This window comes from Plecotus auritus (assembly GCF_963455305.1).
Source record: "Plecotus auritus genome assembly, chromosome: 5".
Taxonomy (NCBI): Eukaryota; Metazoa; Chordata; class Mammalia; order Chiroptera; family Vespertilionidae; genus Plecotus; species Plecotus auritus.
In genome coordinates, this window is record NC_137776.1 from 119154110 (window position 1) to 119172486 (window position 18377).

The window sequence follows — 18377 nt, forward strand, 5'->3', positions numbered from 1 at the left end:
CCTTTATCTCATTCACTTTCTGAGAACAGGTATCCAACTTAATATTTGTGGTCAAGTCACAATTCCAAGTTTAGTAAAGGGCCCAACCTTTCCTCTGGAAAATTCTAAACTGTTTGGCCAGCTCTGCACTTAAAAATAAATAACAGTGCTCAGTAGTCTTAATTTTTTTCTGTTTGTGAATCGAGTTGCCTTTTAGCTTGTCAAAGGCTGTTGCCATGGAGATGACTGGGATGCCCCGTATTGGAATGGACCTGCACATTCTCTGATAGGCAAGGCCATCTAAGTTTTCTCATTTGAAGGATGGGGTGGAAACAGAAAAGACCCTCCCTGAAAGGAATTGGTTTCAAGGTTTGTTGAAACCATTCTTAACTTTCACTTATATGTGTGCAGATATAATTGCATGTGCTTATATTTTTCAAAATCTATTCTGAAATAGTTCGTGAATTATTATAAACTTCCTCTGATCATATGAATCACAGAAAATAACATTTTAACTGATTAATAGGGAAAGAAATATTAAAGTATTTTATTGGAAATGTACTTTAATAACTTACTTTAACAACTGGCTTATTTGTTGTCCATTCCACATGAAGTTACTATAATTTACCAGCAACTGTCACAGGAAAATGACACCGTATGCAGTTGGCTTCCAAAGTCGTTAATATTGTTTTTAGTCTTGCTATATGCAGTTCCCTTAAAACAGTTTTCAGTTTGAGAACTTAAACAAAATGGCTAACTGAACTACTAATCTGTTGGTCCAAGAGAAATCAATTCAGTGAAACTTTGAAGAAAAATTTCAGAAATCTTTAGATTAAAATTTAATACTTTATATATATTTTAGGAGTAAGAATTTTTCAATTGGGAAGTTTGCTTTCTTATCTACTGATATTAGAGTAATCAACTAACAATGTTTTTAACTATATAATTTATTTTGGGTCATACTACTCAACTATCATTGGTGTTTAATTTAAATCTATGATCTGTACCTATAAAAATTAGATTACTTTGATACTTGAATTGACAAAAAACCCTTTAGAGTTAGCTTACATAGAGTCAGACAAACCCTCAACTTTACTGTAGCTGACCTACAGATTGAAAATACTGTTTTGGTTCAAGACATTTATAAAAATTATTTAAACTAAGTTGGATAATTGAAAGTTGTCTTCTAAATGACAATTAATAATAGTGCAAGTATTTCATTTCCTATAAAAGTACTTAGACTGAAATTTCCTTATATCAGAATGTAATAATCCATTCCTTTCTTCAGTCTTCTACTTATATGCCCTTGTCACATTAGAAATATTGCCTTCTCCATCCTATTCCTCCTCCAGTGGTCGTGTTTTGATATTTTCCCAAAACCTCAGTCCGTTAGAATAAATTTTACAAATAACAGAAAGTTTATAATGTTTACATGAACAAAATTCTAAGTGTTTTCAACTAAGCAGTACTCTTCTAGAAATATTCACTTCTTCCCATAATACTGACTCACTTTAAGTGAATAGTTACATAAAGGAGAAAAATGGATGAGTTCTAGGGAGTGGGGTGGGTGGTCGTCAGGATCCCCTAATGTAGGTTTTACCACCTGCATTGCAGGTTTTACCCCTTGTACCATGTCTAGACCATGTAATGTGCTTGAAGCAAAAAAGCAAAACAGGAATGGTTGAAGTGATACTATACTTTAAAAAAATCAAAAGTAACCTTCATTTGTTATTTCTAATTATTATTAAACTTACTGTGTATCATATCAAATAGTCAACCTAAAACAGCTAAGAAGTTAACTTTAATAGTTAACATGAGTTGTCTACCTGCTATGATCCAGCCATGAACCCAGTCATATATGCAAGTGCTTTACATATATTTCCCTAATTAATATTCATAACACTGAGGTGGTAGGTTTTCCTATACCTAGAAAGAGAATAAACCATGAAGTGATGATTTGAATCAAAATCTGACTCTAAACTTGGGTCTAAAAATCAAACAAAATGAGAATCAACCAATAGAAAATATGAGATAATTTACTAAATTTAAGGAGACCCTCCACACAAAACCCACATGATCTCCACAAATTCTAAAGATAAGAATGATTACTCTTACTCTAGGCACTTTCCTATATAAAACATTTTTGAAGAAAAATCATATGGAAATATTCCTAACTATATCCCCAAATTGGGTTTGGATACTTTAGGCAGGTTTGGCTGGTTGTTTCTCTTTGGGAGCAATAGTTATGAAGAATTTATTGCCTTCTCCATCCTATCCCTCCTCCAAAGTAACAAAAACAGAGGAAGACTAAGTCAATAATGACAGTAATATTTTCAAATAAGCACAAAAATGCTACTTAATAAAAGGAAAACCTAACTGGAAACCCAGTTTTCCTTAAAAAGCGATTTAAAAATCAATTAAGCACTGGGTTGTTTTTTTTTTTGTGTGTGTGTATGTGTGTGTATGTGTGTTTGTGTGTTTTTTTCATTTTATCACTTAAATAGAATTTAATTTTTATTTTAAATACTTTAAAAATTCACTTATAATAACACTTGCTAAAGTAATAAAGGGTTATATGTTTTTATAGATAGCAAATCAGTTGATGTTTTTTGGCCATATATATTTTTTCTAAGTTAAGGTTTATCTTGATATACTTACAATCAGTTACCTTCTACCTTAATTATTCAGTGACTTGGAGCCCTCCATTTTTAAAACTGCTCTCATTTAGTGAATTAAAGAGACATAAAGATAAAAAGTAATAGAGAAAATAAAAAAGTTTCAAATGAGGCCCCATTATATGATTCCTTTTTAAATAATAAAGCTGATAGACTCTCGAATACTGGAAAAAAACACATTATTTGCCATTGAAAAGCTCTAATTTTGCTCTTTTTTATGTATAAAATCTTTAAACCTGAGAGGTTGGGACATAGATGTTGCATCTGCTCGGGTTTGTTTATTAACTTGGATTTGCAAAAGTGGAGATGTTAAGATTTCATCAAGTCCCCCTAAGTATCAATAAAAAAAAATTGTTTAAAGTCATCATTTCCATTCAACAGAAAACTGCTCAACTTTTCATTTCAGCTAAGAAACAAAAGCACTCAGGATACCTCTGTCTGCTATCTGCACTTCATACAGTACACGGGCTTCTGAGTTGTTCTGCGTAAACCTTTTTTTTTTTTAATTGGGTTACTTTTTTAAAAAAATGCAGAGAGCTCACACAATAAAAGAACATTTGAATCAACGCTCCGGTTAAGTGAAGAACTTTTAAAAAAAATTGATTAATCCATTTCATAAGTTTCAGATTTTTATAAAGTGAAATCATCCAGCTCTATCATGTTTAAACCCCATTACTATGACAGTGCTGATAGCTTTTTTAAAAGTCTGATAATTTGGACCTTTGAGAACCATGTTATAAAGGGAAGAATTGAGAGGCTTGAGCATTTCAACCCCACAATATTATAGCAGTCACATACTCCACCTTGACCTTGGAGGCCATGCTTTGAAAGACCCTTGGATTTTTAACCCCCAGAACCTAATTCTAGTTACTTCCCTCATTTTAAATAAAACTCAGGCTCAGTTTTATCATAGTTAATTAAATATTTAATTTTCTACTTTATCAATGATTTAGGCATTTGTATTATATTATTATGTACTAAAAACCTAGGACTATATCTAGACTATTTTTTCTCATTTCAAAGTCATCAAAATGTAAATGTCTGTATATATAAATAATACATATATGTAAATATACATATACAAAACATTATGGTTATATTAGTATGAAGCAAAAAAGAAAATTACAGCAGTTTTTTCATTATAAACTTATGGGATAAATAATGCCATAAAATTGAATTTTACCTAATGACAAGAATATTAACTATACTTATTAACTAAAAACCTAAGAGTATTTTAGGTTAGGTCTGTGGCATCTATTTTCTTCTACCTCTCTACTATTGTTTTCCCATAACTTCATACAGAAGGATCATTTCTCTTAAAAAATTGGGAGGGAAATGTAGACTACATTTAGATTAAGAAAAGAATAAAAGGACTTTATGATAGTTCTTCCATAGGTCCTGGAATCCTTCATGCTATACATCTGCCTTTAAATTATTTAAAACATGAAATCAGTGTATTTTGTGTTTAAAGTAAAGTTATATGAGTTCTATGTTATGGGCTTTCAAAGTCCATCTGAGCATGAAGGGTTATGAGAAAGGGCAGAATGATACAAGCTAGATAACCACCACACCTGGCAGATGTTGACAAAGGCTAAGAAGGCAGTGTTAATGGTTTTAATTAAATATATATATGTAGATAAAGATATGGCTAATGAAACCTTAGATCATAATCATCAAGAACTGAGAACACAGTTTTTGAGTGTTTCCAGTAAAAATAACCATAAGACACATGATAAATATTTAATAAATCTAAACTATTAGCACTCTCCTTTGTTAAGGATCATGAAAGTAAAGAATTCTATAGAAATCTAGACTTGAATTTCTGATTTCTCAGTGCTTAATTTATCACCATGGAGTTTGATATTATGGCAGAGTTGGTATTGAGTATATTTTGAATCTCATCATAAACCTAACATTTTGATGTGTCTTGGAATACAAATTCATGATATATGTCACGCAACAAACTGCATGCTTAGTAGGCTCTAGGCTCAGTACTAAGAGCCTGGAAATACCCCCTTGGAAAGTTGGCTTTGCTGTCAAGCTATGCACAGGCTGTAAGAGATAGACATGTCAGCAACTGGTTCTAAAGCAGTGAGATCGTTGCTGTCAGAGGCATGTCCATACTGAGTGCTTTTACACAGAGGAAGCTGTCATCCACGTGCCTGCAGTGGGTTTTAGGGTGGGTATGCAGAAAGTGCTTCTCAGTGGAGGTAAAGTTTTACATACTACTGACTTTTTTTTCCATTAAAAAATGTAATAGTGGACCTTCAAATATTATAAAGAAAGATGAAGTATGTATCTTTCCTGCTTTTTTACATATTGATATGTACTTATGATGAGGAAGACCAAGCTTCCGGTGTAGGATGCTGCATTTTTCCAAGATTCATTAGTGTAATTTCTCAGATACACTGTCTTTGACAAATGTGTACAGCCGGGAAAGCCTTTAATAGTATTGATTATGTTAGTGTTTTGTTGCTAGTAGCATAATGGATAAAGCAAAGGCTCCATTTTTATTCTGTGCTCTACCAAAAAATAAAAAAATAAAAAGTATCTTGCAAACCGGGAAAGGCATACAAAAGCAACACTAATTAAGTAACATAAGTGGTCAGGGAGATTGCCTATGATCTGGGCTTGAATTAGAATGGGAGGTGTAAGAGTTTACTTGAGAGGAAATGATATGGACATGTTTTAAAACAGGAAAAAGAGTTCTGTTTCATAACAATAGGGTATCAACTTGAATGATTTCACTTTCCTTTGTATTGCTTTCACATTTACAATGGAGGAGGAAAGTACTATTAATCTGAAATTTGACTTAGTTATGATTAAGTTTCATCATTGACCAGACTAAAACCATCCTATTTTCTTTATTAAACTCCCAAATGCATGAAAAATCTTCACTTCAGAGTGATTAATACTTCCTGTGAATAGCATTATGCATTTTGCTCTCTGATATCTTGACAATACAGTTTAGCCCATTCCCGCTGGGATTCTCTCCTGGCAACAGTTTTTTCTTTCCTTGTGTTCATTTTTAGGAAAATCCTCTCAACATTGTTATATGTATTATTTTATCAGAAGGAAGCATGTAAAATACCCTTGAACTCATTTTACTTGGGAGTTTGAATAGCATTCAGATTAGAATGATTCTCCCAGAATTTTATAGGCTTGCCCAATCCAGCTGTATATTTTATATGCTAATGTAAATTCTATTTTTGTTCCCCTTGGGGGTTTAAGTGATTATAATTGTTGCTCTTCAAAAGCCAAACAGATGATGATTGCTGCTTCAGGAGTATACCAAAAGAAACTGGCTTTCATTAAACCTGCTCAACCACTTCATAATTATCTCCATTTTATCTAGCTAAGAAGCAGGGAAAAATGGCAAGTACAGATCACTGAAGCCAGTTCAGTTATTTAAACATCACTTTATTGAACTAGCAGGAGGTGTTAAAGTAGAGGGAATGTTTTCATTCTAACACTGATATGTAGCCAGTGGCCCAACTCTGGAGAGTTAGTTGAGCTTCAAATGCCAGAGGCCACAGGGACTGGAGGAGAGATATTTTGAGCCATTCACAGCGGAGTCCTCTAGTGGATACAATAAATAGTACTGCAATGGCAGCTATTCTGAAATACTCTTTTTGCTTGTTCTTCTTCCTGTAAATTCAAAAAGGAAATCACTATTTAGTATTCACTAAGAGACTCAGAAATGCTTCCTAAATGAAAGGGAAATTTCCTATATAATGTAAAAAAGCGGGGGAGGGGGATATTAATAAATTCTAAAAAGATTACAAATCCTGAGACTGACATCAGAAGTCCTTTAGGGAATCCTGATGATCATGTGAGCCTTTGTAGTCTGACCATGCGTAGGAAGCACATTCTTATGAAGGTTGTTTTTTTTTTTTTTAACTGAGAGAATCCCTCCCTCATTCAGGTGACACAGGAGCTCTGTTATCTGTTCCCTAGTCCAGTGGTTGGCAAACTGCGGCTCACGAGGAGCCGCGGTTTGCTGCTCTGTTGACTAATGAGTTTGCCAACCACTGAGGTGGAGGGAGGCCTTGGAATTGGGTTGCACTGGAACATGTTTCTGAGCACCTACATTGCTGGCTGTCTTCCTGATGGCACAATGAGGGTCCTTGAACTCGCACCCAAGGGTTTAGAAAAGTACAGAGTCAACAGCTGATCAACTTCCAGCTGTGAGAAAACAATCAATCCTCTGCTTAAATTGAACATTCTGAAAGGGCTCTCTCTTCTAACATCTCAAAGAGCCACGTCTTAGAAACCAGTTGTCTAAGACTAGACCTAGCCCTAGCTGGTCTGGCTCAGTGGACAGAGCAGGGGCCTGTGGACTGAAAGGTCCCGGGTTTGATTCTGGTCAAGGACACATTGTGGTCCAGGTTGTGGGCTCAATCCCCAGACCTACATAAAATATTACATTTATAAACAAATAAGATGAAAGGTTTCACTTTTTCTACCGATTTTCATGTTCTATGACAGTTCAGCAAATGTCAGGCAACTTTATTTTTATTTTTTGAAGTTTTAGCATGGAGTTGTTCTTTTACAACCTGATGTTGAAACTTTTGGGGAATCATATTGAAAAAGGAAAAAAAAATTAATAAGAAAAGGAAATAGGTTCCTGCAAAGCTTTTGGGCAATTTACTAGAAAGTTGTGTACATTAAAAAATAATTACTTTCATCTCAATTCCTATGCCACAATGATTTTTCCCAGTTGCATATACTGTATGTAATTTTATTTTGGCTTCACAGTAACCCCTGGAAGTAAGAAAAATAGACACTACCATTTTATTTCATATATATTTTAACATAAAGGTTCAGAAACTAGAATCTGGGACTATCAACTCCTTGATCAACATCTTGATCTATCAATAGCTTGCCATACATGATGTTGAGCTATATCTAGACCACAGAGTCATTTCTAAACCCCAAAGGGTAGAATGTTCCCAGAAAGTAAGTATTTTCCCAGTGGGTTCTTAGGTAATCTGTACAATTTGCATTCTTAGACCCAGGGAAAGGGTATTATCTATCAATGGCCTGTTCTCTAAAACTCTAAATGAAAAACTCTGGTGGTGTGGCAGTATCCAGTATCCTAAATGTATCTTATAATTTTATAAGACTGACCCACTCAAAGTCATATGACTGCCGGACTTGTACTACAGGGGAAGATATTAAGGAGTGTAGTGGTTTCATTTAATGTTTAAAAGTCGCTCCCAGAGAAAATGCTGTCATTTTTGTTAAACAATCATGGTGAGTGACTTGTAGGGTGGTCATGTCAGGCCAAAGTATGTCTTTTTTTGATAGCTGCTTCCCTTCCTTCCTTCCTTCCTTCCTTCCTTCCTTCCTTCCTTCCTTCCTTCCTTCCTTCCTTTCCTGTGTGGCACTCCTTGATCTCTATCATGGAAGAGACTGTTTACTTATCTTGAAATAGGACAGTTAGAAATGAACCAATTCAACAGGAAAATATAATTTAAAAAAATTGATTTGGTAGTATTGGCTTATCAGCCTATGTTTATTAAAGAGAAGTAAAAGCTACAAGATACAGTAAACACTAAAATATATCCATGCCACTGGATGACTCTGTAATGTCCCAGGTTTATCTCACATGTCTCTTCTTTTATTGTAATAACAGGAAATTGTGGGAAAGCACACTCACTCTGTGACCTCATAGGTAGATAAATATAAATAAAAGCTTTTAAAAGTCTCCTAGTTAAATCTCTTTCAGCATAACACAAAGTACAAATTTAACAATTATTCCAATTAATCTGCTCAACAGAGAGCCAAACCAAAATAATTCAAGCCAGAGTTTACTTTAACTCCTTGTTAACTGAGCAACAGGAAAATCTGTACTGTTTTTTGCTTTAAGTCAGTGGTTCATCAGAATCATCCATGCAGGATTTTAAAAACACACTAGAGGCCGGGTGCACGACATTTGTGCACTGGGAGGAGGGGGTCCCTCAGCCCAGTCTGCATGCTCTCGCAGTCCAGGACCCCTTGGGGGATGTCCGACTGCAGTCTTAGATGCTCCTGCCACCACCACTGCACTTGCCAGCCATGAGCCTGGCTTCTGGCTGAGCAGCGCTCCCCCTATGGTAGCACACTGACCACCAGGGGGCAGCTTCTGCATTGAGTGTCTGCCCCCTGGTGGCCAGTGCGCATCATAGCAACCAGTCATTCCACTGTTTGGTCGATTTGCATATTAGGGTTTTATTATATAGGATATGCTTAGATCTTACATCAGAATTACTAAGTAACCTCTGGGGGTAGAGCCCAGGCCTTCGTCCTTTGAAGGGAAAAACCACAGGTGGGTTTTGGCATTGAAGCACAGGTATGCATGAAAACCACTGAGATTTCATCTCACTAGTTCTGGCATTCATGGAAGATTCACTCTGTGCCAAGCACCCTCCGACGAATACATTGAACTGCTATAGCCCTGAACTTAAGAAGGCCTTTTTAAGATACAGATTGAAAATGTATGCCTGTACTTTATAGCTGTAATTTCTAACCAAGAAGCTTCCATTTTGCTGCTTTGATTAGCCTAGGATTAGCTGGCATATCAAGGATTGTTTAATTTTATGGCCTTAAAAGAAAGCCACTATATTCATGTGAAAGGAGACACGGTCTAATAGGTAAAAGATACTTTAAAATTATAGGTAAAATGTTTTGCTTTCTTTGTATAAAGTTCACAGATGACTTTCTAACTTAGTTCTTAATTCAGAAACTCAGGAGCTGCCATAAACTACCTTTTAATTTCATGGCTAAAAAATATTCAGAAATGAGACAATGTTAGAAGATCATGCTTGTCATTCCAGGGCGATTTCTTATTAAGAAGTATTTATTATTGTACAAAATCATTGCTGGTAAATGCAGTTTCCAGTGTGGAATGTGCAATTTTAGGATTTGTTCTTTCTGATTTAGGGCTGACACCATTATTTAGAATAGTGATGACTCATGTCTAGGCCTGAAATCTGTTTTTCATGGGTTTATACATCTTTCCCCTTGAATTGCACCAAAAATGGTTTTTTAATTGGCTTTAACTCATGCCCAATAAATTGGATGAAAATTGATTGCCTCAGTCATGTTTGGTTTAAAATTATTGAAGACTGCGCCATGAGTCAAATGAGTGCATGCGCGAGGGCAGCGGCGCTTTATGTCCTCTGTTTATGACAAATAACTTTTTGCAAAATGATCATAACTCCTATCTAAAAGTTAATATATGTTCACAATTTATAAAACTTGAAAGGTAGTAACAGAACCCAGTTAAAACACATGTTTAAAAATAAATTTCCTTTATTTTGGTACTCTTAGTACCTTCTTTCCCAGCTCTACCAGTACTACATATTTCATCATAATATTCCTATATTATAACATAAATTTGCTATATTAATATATTATTAATTTATATATTTATTTTACAATAACTTCATTTGAGAATATGAAATTATTTTGCAATAATATAAACATAATACCTGCATGTAGCTCTTGTTAGATTCTTGGCCATAATATTAGAATATTTTTAAATGGCAAAATTAAATAAGTGAGGATGTTCAGACTGTATGATCCTATAAAGTTGAAACAGTGAGCCAGTTTCTCATTCTCTGAAGAGTGATTTTAAAGACAAAAATTAAACAATATGAAAATTGATTAACTCAGGTGACTGTTTAGGGCATTGAAATAGCAATTCACTAAATGGTACCTGTCAGGAAGCCAGGTTTTGTTTAATCTCATTACAATTATTTACTGTATTATTGTTTTCATTAATTTATATGACATAGAAATATAAGCAGATCACTTAAAAGAACCTTGCTAGTTGGGAATAAAGGTTCATTATATGAGATTCTCCAGAAACTGTGGGAAAGAGTATAATAGGGGGGAAAATGATTAGTTAAATGAAATAAATAATGTCCCTTGGCTATAATATAGATAGGCAGTAAGTAAAGGACATTGTTGATGCTCTTATGTTTAACTAATATTGGGCAATTCTAATCGCATAGGAGAGTTACATCCGATATTTAATTCTAAGAAACTGGTAAAGCAATTTCTGAAATTTTTCTCATTTTGCTCGGTTACATTTATTTTTCCTATGTATTAAAGCTTAAGATTTGTTTTTGTAAGTGAATACTTACTGTTTTCTTTATAAACTGTAAAGCTCCAGGGCTACTAATCTGCCCTCTCTCTAAATCTAAGTTGTCTTTTAAGAGGTCACTGGTCCTCACCTACCTGGTGGCTACACGGCTGCAGCTTGAGCTCATGAGCTATAAAGGTTTTTCTCCCCCAACACAAAACTGCCTGGTTTTCTGATTTATAAAACAGAATGCGTGTTCAGAATTTTTACAAACTGAATAATGCAGAAAGCACAAATAAAAAAAAGTAACCGTAAGTCCAACTGTCATTACACTTTAATAGCTGCTGCATAATGTTCTAGTTAAGATCCATTGCAGGATGTTTAATACTATCAACAACATTTCATGGAAATCTTTATGCCATTAAAGTGTAAATATATTCTACCTGTTTTAACACTTCACTATATGGTTATGGAGAAGACGTCTGAAAATTAAAATTTACAAAAGCTAAATAATTAAATTTCCTCAGACCCCAAATAATATTATGTGGAGGCTAGGATCTCCTAGGACATCTTATATATTTCTCAAAATCCTACTGTATTTGAACTGATCATTTTTTAAAGAAGCAAATCATTTAACAATCATTTTTCTCTCTCTTCCATTTGTCAACAAGAAAGAGCATGGCAAGACACGAGTATGATTACTTGCATTATAAAAAATATATAGTTTGTTGCTCTGGCCAGTTTTCTCAGTGGTTAGAGCATCGGCCTGCAGACTGCAGGATCTCAGGTTTGATTCCCTGTTAAGGGCACATACTTTGGTTGCTGGTTCAATCCCCGGCCCAGGAGGCAAGCAATCCATGTCTCTCTCTCTCACATAAATGTTTCTCTCTCCCTCCCTCTCTCTCTTTCTTCCTCCCTCTCTCCCTTTCTTCCTCCCTCTCTCCCTTTCTCCCTCCTTTCCACTATCTCTAAAAAAATCAATGGAAAAAATATCCTCTGGTGAGGATTAAAAAAGCTTGTTAATTATAATACCTATTTTGTTTGTGCTTTATTTCTCTTGCAAGTCTTAGGTCATCTTGAGTTTCTTTAGAATTTTACATCTAGAAAGTACTTTAGAGGTCATCTAATAAATAGTGGTTAAGGATTTGGGCCCTAGAAATGGACTACTTGGGGTCAAGCTCCCACTCTGTCCATTTCTAGTTGTATGATCTTGGGTAAATTACTTAACTTCCTCGGTTTCCTCATTTTTAAAACGATAGCATTGTTGTGAGGGTTAAATGATTTAATGCATGTAAAGCACTAAAATGCTGCCGAGTACCTAGTATATTCAATACTTGTTACCCATTATCATTATTATGACTAATCCAGTCTTCTCCTGGGGAATCATGAGGTTTAGTCACAGTGACTTGCTGAAGAGAATCAGATGATTTGTGGGAGAAATAATACTAGGACTCATATCTCCTTTCTCCAGGCCTAGGAACCTTAGCTCAGTGCCATAATGTATCCTTTGCTCGCAGTGTTTTAAAGCCCCCTGACTACCACCTTAGGCACAGAAGGGTTTTAGATTCATCCACAGCTAAGCTAAATGCAGCCTGATCAGCTCTGGTTCCTGGTTTCACTTCCTCAGAGCTTAGGGGGCTTTTTGGCTCCGGAGTGTTATTTGTTCAGAACTCTGATACTTTTTGGCCATAAAACGCTTTCATTAGTGTCAGTGTGAACCCCGCTTCTATACCTGTCAGTCTGTCTCCATCTCTATTTATCCTCTGACCTTGCCACCTCATTCTAAGGGGTCTCAGTGTTTTAGACAGAAAGCCCCTTAACCCTCCTTCTGTCTTGATTCTGATTCCTATCTCCGAGTCTTTCCCTGCTGGGCATGTCCAAAATTTACACTTGTCAATAGATATATCCTCACGCAGTAGTTTTATGCGAGCACTTTTCTCTGCTGGCTTTCAAAGCCCTCCGTGATGAGACTCTACTATACCTACCCAACCTGATAGCCTATGGCTTTCTAGGACTTTCCTCCATTACAGTGGGCCTGGTCTCCCCAAAGTTTTGCAGTTTTCATCTCTGAACCTCATTTCATTTGCTCTGAACACACACATACACACACACACACACACACACACACACACACACACACAATACTTATTTTAAAGCTAAGAACTAGACCATCATAATATACATTAATATTTTCTTCTTTTATAAAAACCTTGTAAAGAGGCTCAAATTTTCATGTATCCTTTTGATATGATTAAGATGGAGACCCACCTCCCTTTTAGTATTCATTTTACATCTAGGGAATATTAGTATTCTAGAAAACATCAGTGCTCCATGAGTTAAATAATGAGCACTGACAGAAAAGAAAGGCTTTTCTTTTTATTGTCTGCACAAAGAATCTAGAAATATCAGCAAGAGAAAAAAAGGAACTTCACAGTAAATTGTGTCAAAATAATTCAAGGAAATGTCTATTTGTTACTCAAACAGCTTAAACAGTCTGTAACACCATTCATTTATATTACATCTTCCAACCCATGTTTACAAAAACTGACATTTCAAACTACCATATCCTCTAATATTTCATACCAGAATAACAGTGGCCAAAGGAACAGAACATTATTTCTATTAGACATTATTCTCAGCCTTAAAATGCACATAACTATACTCATTCAGAGAAAGAGATTTTCTGTTTGGTCACATGGACATGAAGGGTTAAAGGGCTTGGGGTGAAATGGCAATCAAGAACAGCTCTGGCTCTTCTGGGTGATGTATGTGTGTTTCTTCTTGGTGCTACTTACACTTCCTCATACAAGTCTGGCAGTCAGATGACTGCGCTTGACTTTGGGTGGGTCAATCTTATCAATTACAAGATACATTTAGGATACAGAGAGATGCCTACTGAATTTTAAAATAAAAACATTAAGCCTGTTTTTCCATTGTAACCTATGAATTTAGGCATCCAAAAGGTTCACTCTTTTATCAGTTTTCTTTTTTTTCCAGTCCACATCTGTAGCTGCAGCTATGTTAATCCATTAGTATTCTTTTGATATTGTGTGTTTTACAAAATCAAGTGGACATTATGACTCCATTTTGTTTCAAAATAAACAAAAAACTGTTATAAAAATTGTATTCTCCTGTGCCCTTTTATACAGTCTACTTCTATATTCCTCTGGATATTTATTTTGATAGATTTTTCAGGCACAGACAACCACAGAAATAGAAAACTGGAGCAGAAAGTACTGTTAGCCTATGTAAATGGAGTAAATGTAATAGCCTATAACAATATAGGTGGAGTTAGGGAATGAGCCTGGGGTGAGGTGAGTGATAAGGAGATTGAAATGGATTTCTTTTAAGGCCATAAAGAAAGAGTAATTTAAAATATCTTGCCTTAGAGTTAATACACAATTGTAAATAAGAATGTATAGATATATATAAAATTGAATAATAAAAGTTTCTTTTGGCATAAAGTCAAGATGTTTTAATTTGATTAGACACTGATGGTATATATTTGACTCAACTTGATTTCAGCAAATAATTAACTGAATTAAAACCTATACTTAATGCCAAACACTAAAATTTTGAGACTAGCTAAAGTAACAATGGCTATAATTAATGCCAAAGAAAGTAACATATTGCAGGAAGACTGATATTAGATGTTCTCTAATCCTATTAATCTTACAAATGTTACCTTAATTCCTAATGCCACTGTTATGCTCCTGAAAATGAGAAATCATTTATGTCCTTCCTTATCTCCTGGGTTTAAATGATATGTAAAAGTGCATTGAGCTTTTCGAAAGTGTTTTTATTATCATATCAATCAAATGGGATCTCAGTCTAAGTTGCTTTTTGAAGACCCACAACTCTTTATGGGTGACTCATGAAATTGGGAAATATATTGAAGCCACATAACAGGGTAGACAGAAAATTTTATGCTGTTTGGGACCTTTAAAACTTGGTTACAATTAGAAATGTGAAAAGATATTTATCAGGTAGGATGTTAACAAGGGCAAATAACATTTAAGAGACAACACATGAAGTCAGAAATTGGCTTCATCAAATAAATGTGCTAAGTCATCATTTTTGTTCTCATTATCATAGTTACCATGTATCTACTGCATCCTCTATGCCAGGAAGTTTGATTATTTTATACTCACATTACATTTAACCTTATAGTGATTTTAAATTAATCATTATCACCATTTTATAGATCAGGAAATCAAGACTTATAAGAGATAATTTGTCTAAGGCCCCACAGTGATGGAGTCAGGTTCAAATCTGGAGTAAAGACCTAAGCTCCTAACAATTTGCAAAACTGTAGCTCCTAGTAGAGTCATTCTATAGTTTCTGTTTAAAGGACTAATTTTTGACAAGCTAAACTATTAAAAAACTTATAAAGAGATATTGTACAAAACATTAGAAAGATAAATAACAAAATCTAGACACATTGTGAAGATGTTTTATACAACATGTTAATTTGAGTTGAACTGCCGACATTTTCCTTTTACTAGGATTTCCTAAAAAAAAGTAATCTGATTTCCTTTAGGCATTTAGTCTCTAATCTAATTGTATTATTCTGGCACCTGATAGGCACTCAAAAGATGCTTGAGTCAAACTGAAATAGATCTTCTGTCAAAGATCAGAAATAAATATTTAGAAATAGGACCTGATTATGTATCCTTCACTTGACCCTCACCTGAAGATAAGTGTTATATCTGAAAAGACATAATGAGTAGCCTGATTTTTCTTTTGGTAATAGAATTATAATCAGTTTTAAACAAAACTATTATAACTTTTAGATATTTCCAAAGCTTCCAACATTTTTGCCATTATACGTTATAGAGAGACTGTTTGCCTTAGAAATCTGTTAGCTCATTTCTAAAGAATAAATAATGGAAAATCCTTTTAAAAATAAAATTTGCATTTTTGGATTTTTTATTTTTCATCACTCATAATGGATTGCTATGCCTTTAGAAATCAAATATGTCCTTGTGATAAAAATTAGATAGGAGTGATTTTTTAGAATAAAATCATGGTAAAATTTTTTTCCTGTCCAATAATAAAATTTTTATTTTTAAAATTATCTTTTAGTTTTGAAATATTATAATTTCAATTTATAAAATTCTTTTCAGATTTCAAACCTAGTGAGAGTTCATCTTTTAACCCTTATGCAAATTCTTATTTTATAAAAGTCCTACCTATTTTGATAAAGAATAATCTAAACTGTCCATTGAATGCAGATTTTCAATTAAGGAAAACAAAAATAAAAATCATAGCTTGAGAGACTCATTAAACTGGCAGTTCAAAATTGTTTGAGTATTTGTAACAGGTAGAAAAATATCTGATTATCTGAAGATAATAGTATAATAACACCTAAAAGGCTACAATTCACAAAAGTAATACTTCAATGCTTGTATAGTAGCCATGATTTAAACCAATATGAAAAAAATTATGGAAAGTGGTGGTATGAAAGGGAAAAGTTAACTTACATAAAAATAAATCTCTTGTTAAAGAATACATATAGCACTCATTCATCCATACACTTGAATTAAAAAAACAAACACAACAGTTCTGTATTACAGGATATGAAGGATTTTTGCATAAAGTATTCAACATAAGTGTGTTTGAGATGTCATGACTTATATTTGTTTACATCCCTATGAATAATCAGATGACAACCTCAAAATTTAAATGAATTGTTTTGTAATAGATCTCTATAGTTTAATAACTACTGGAACGAAGACTAGCATCTTAAATTTTTCCTCATCACTTTTCCTGGCAAACTCATTTCTAATTCTTTCTCATCCCACTGTGATTTGAGCAGCCTTTATATTGTCAATTAAGTGCACTCTGACATCGATCAAAGTTTTGGGGTTAAACAAAGTAAAAACATTGATTTTCTAAAGCTGCATTAACTATGTGTTATCATCAGAAGGTACCTTTTTAGAAATGTTGCTGAAATTTAAAATATAAATGCTGTTGTGGAAAAATGGAATGCATCCTCTCATACTTATGCACTCTCATAATCATACACCAGTGAATTTACAATCTACTCAACTATGGACAGAACAAGGTACAGTACCAAGTCATTAGTGAATCAAGGTCACTGGCTATATTCTGATCATTGTACATTTAAAACTTTTTGTGAAATATTTATTCAAATAATGCATAGAATTTCATGCCTCATATTCATAAAAGCAGACCAGAGTGTAATAAAAAGTGTGCCGCAACAACCAGGTGGTGTCAAAATACACACCTGGAATTTGTTATTTCCTGAATTAGCCCATAGTAATTAGCTGGGTAAAGGGGGAGGGGTGATACAGGACTTATTCCCGTAAGTAGCTGAACAGATTCTTTTCTGTGGTTAACAACTTCTTAGGTTATTCTAAAATCACCCTGAAGTCACTCTGGTGGTTCTATCACTTCAACAAACAAGGTCAAGTTAACCTCTAGTTGTTGGTAACTCCTCTGTATTTGATTGGTCTGACTTTCTTACCACAAAAGGAAAACTTGAGAGTCCATTCGGAATCTCTAATACTGCAGTAGAGAGTTTCCTGTGGCCCATGCTCTAAAAAAGACAGAATTCTGTGTTCTAGCAAATTGGTTTAAATTGTCCCTTAATCTCTATTACCCCAAACTTCACACAACTTTATCCTTATCAATTTTTTTTTTATGCATCACAGCTATGACTTGGAATCATGACCAAAATGATATGTCCCTTTGCTACTCCTTACAGCTTCCCATCCCCAAGTAATTTTTAAAACCGGTGGGCTTTTTCTCTCACTGCTCCACGCCCCCATTTAAAAAAAAAGTATCCCATTCCAGGTGCCCCCTCTTCTGCCTGCCAAAAGCATTTTAATGACAGTTTACTTTAGCGGTCTGTGAGCAGACTGCTGCCTCTGCCACCTGAATTTCAATTTCTTAATTTACAGCCCAGATAAAACAGAATGGAGCAGGATCTGGGCTGCTCTCTACATTGGGTTGGCCTTATCAAGCGTGAAGTTTGGCGCATTGCAAACCTATTCAAGTGATTATCTGTTGAGGACCTCTCGAGCCATCTCCATCTCTGCAGCGGGCTGATAAGACAGCGGTTTCTCTAGCCGCTGTGTCTCCCCGGGCCTCAGTCTTCTTCTGATACAAACTCCGCCTTTGTCCCCGTGCCCCCGTGCGGACACTTGCTCTGTGGGGCAAGGGTTTGATCTAAACACACGTGGGGGGAGGGAGTAAGTGTGAGTGTGTGAGAGCCGAGGAGGGAGGAAAGAAGAGGGGGAGGAGGGAAAGGTTAGAGAGCCGAGGGGGTGGGGGCAGGGCCGCCTGGCGAGCGCAGTTGATAGCTCTGATTGACTGGTTGCTCAGCCCGGCTTTATTATTTCAAATTAGACGTGCATCGCACACAAGTGGAAACATAAATCTTCAATATAAGTCAGAGCCTCGAGGAGCATCGGAAGCAGAAAAACCGTTTCTTCCCAGGTCCGGGGAAAGGGGCAGCGAAATGACTGCCACCAGCTGAGACAGATGGTTTCCTTTAACTTTGGAAACGGCTATTTTTAATTACGTGTATTAATTTTACATGAGATGTATGGGCTCCAGGAGGAAGCTCGGGGAAGGCTGTTAGCATCCCTGAAAGCAACGGACACAAAGCCCTGATTTGTCCTTTC

General features: G+C 35.1%; 1 protein-coding gene across 4 annotated transcripts in view; it reads left to right on the forward strand.

Moving 5' to 3' along the window:
- Window positions 1–18377, forward strand: part of ELAVL2 (ELAV like RNA binding protein 2) — a 161975-nt gene that overhangs the window by 1597 nt on the left and 142001 nt on the right. The window lies entirely within an intron of this gene.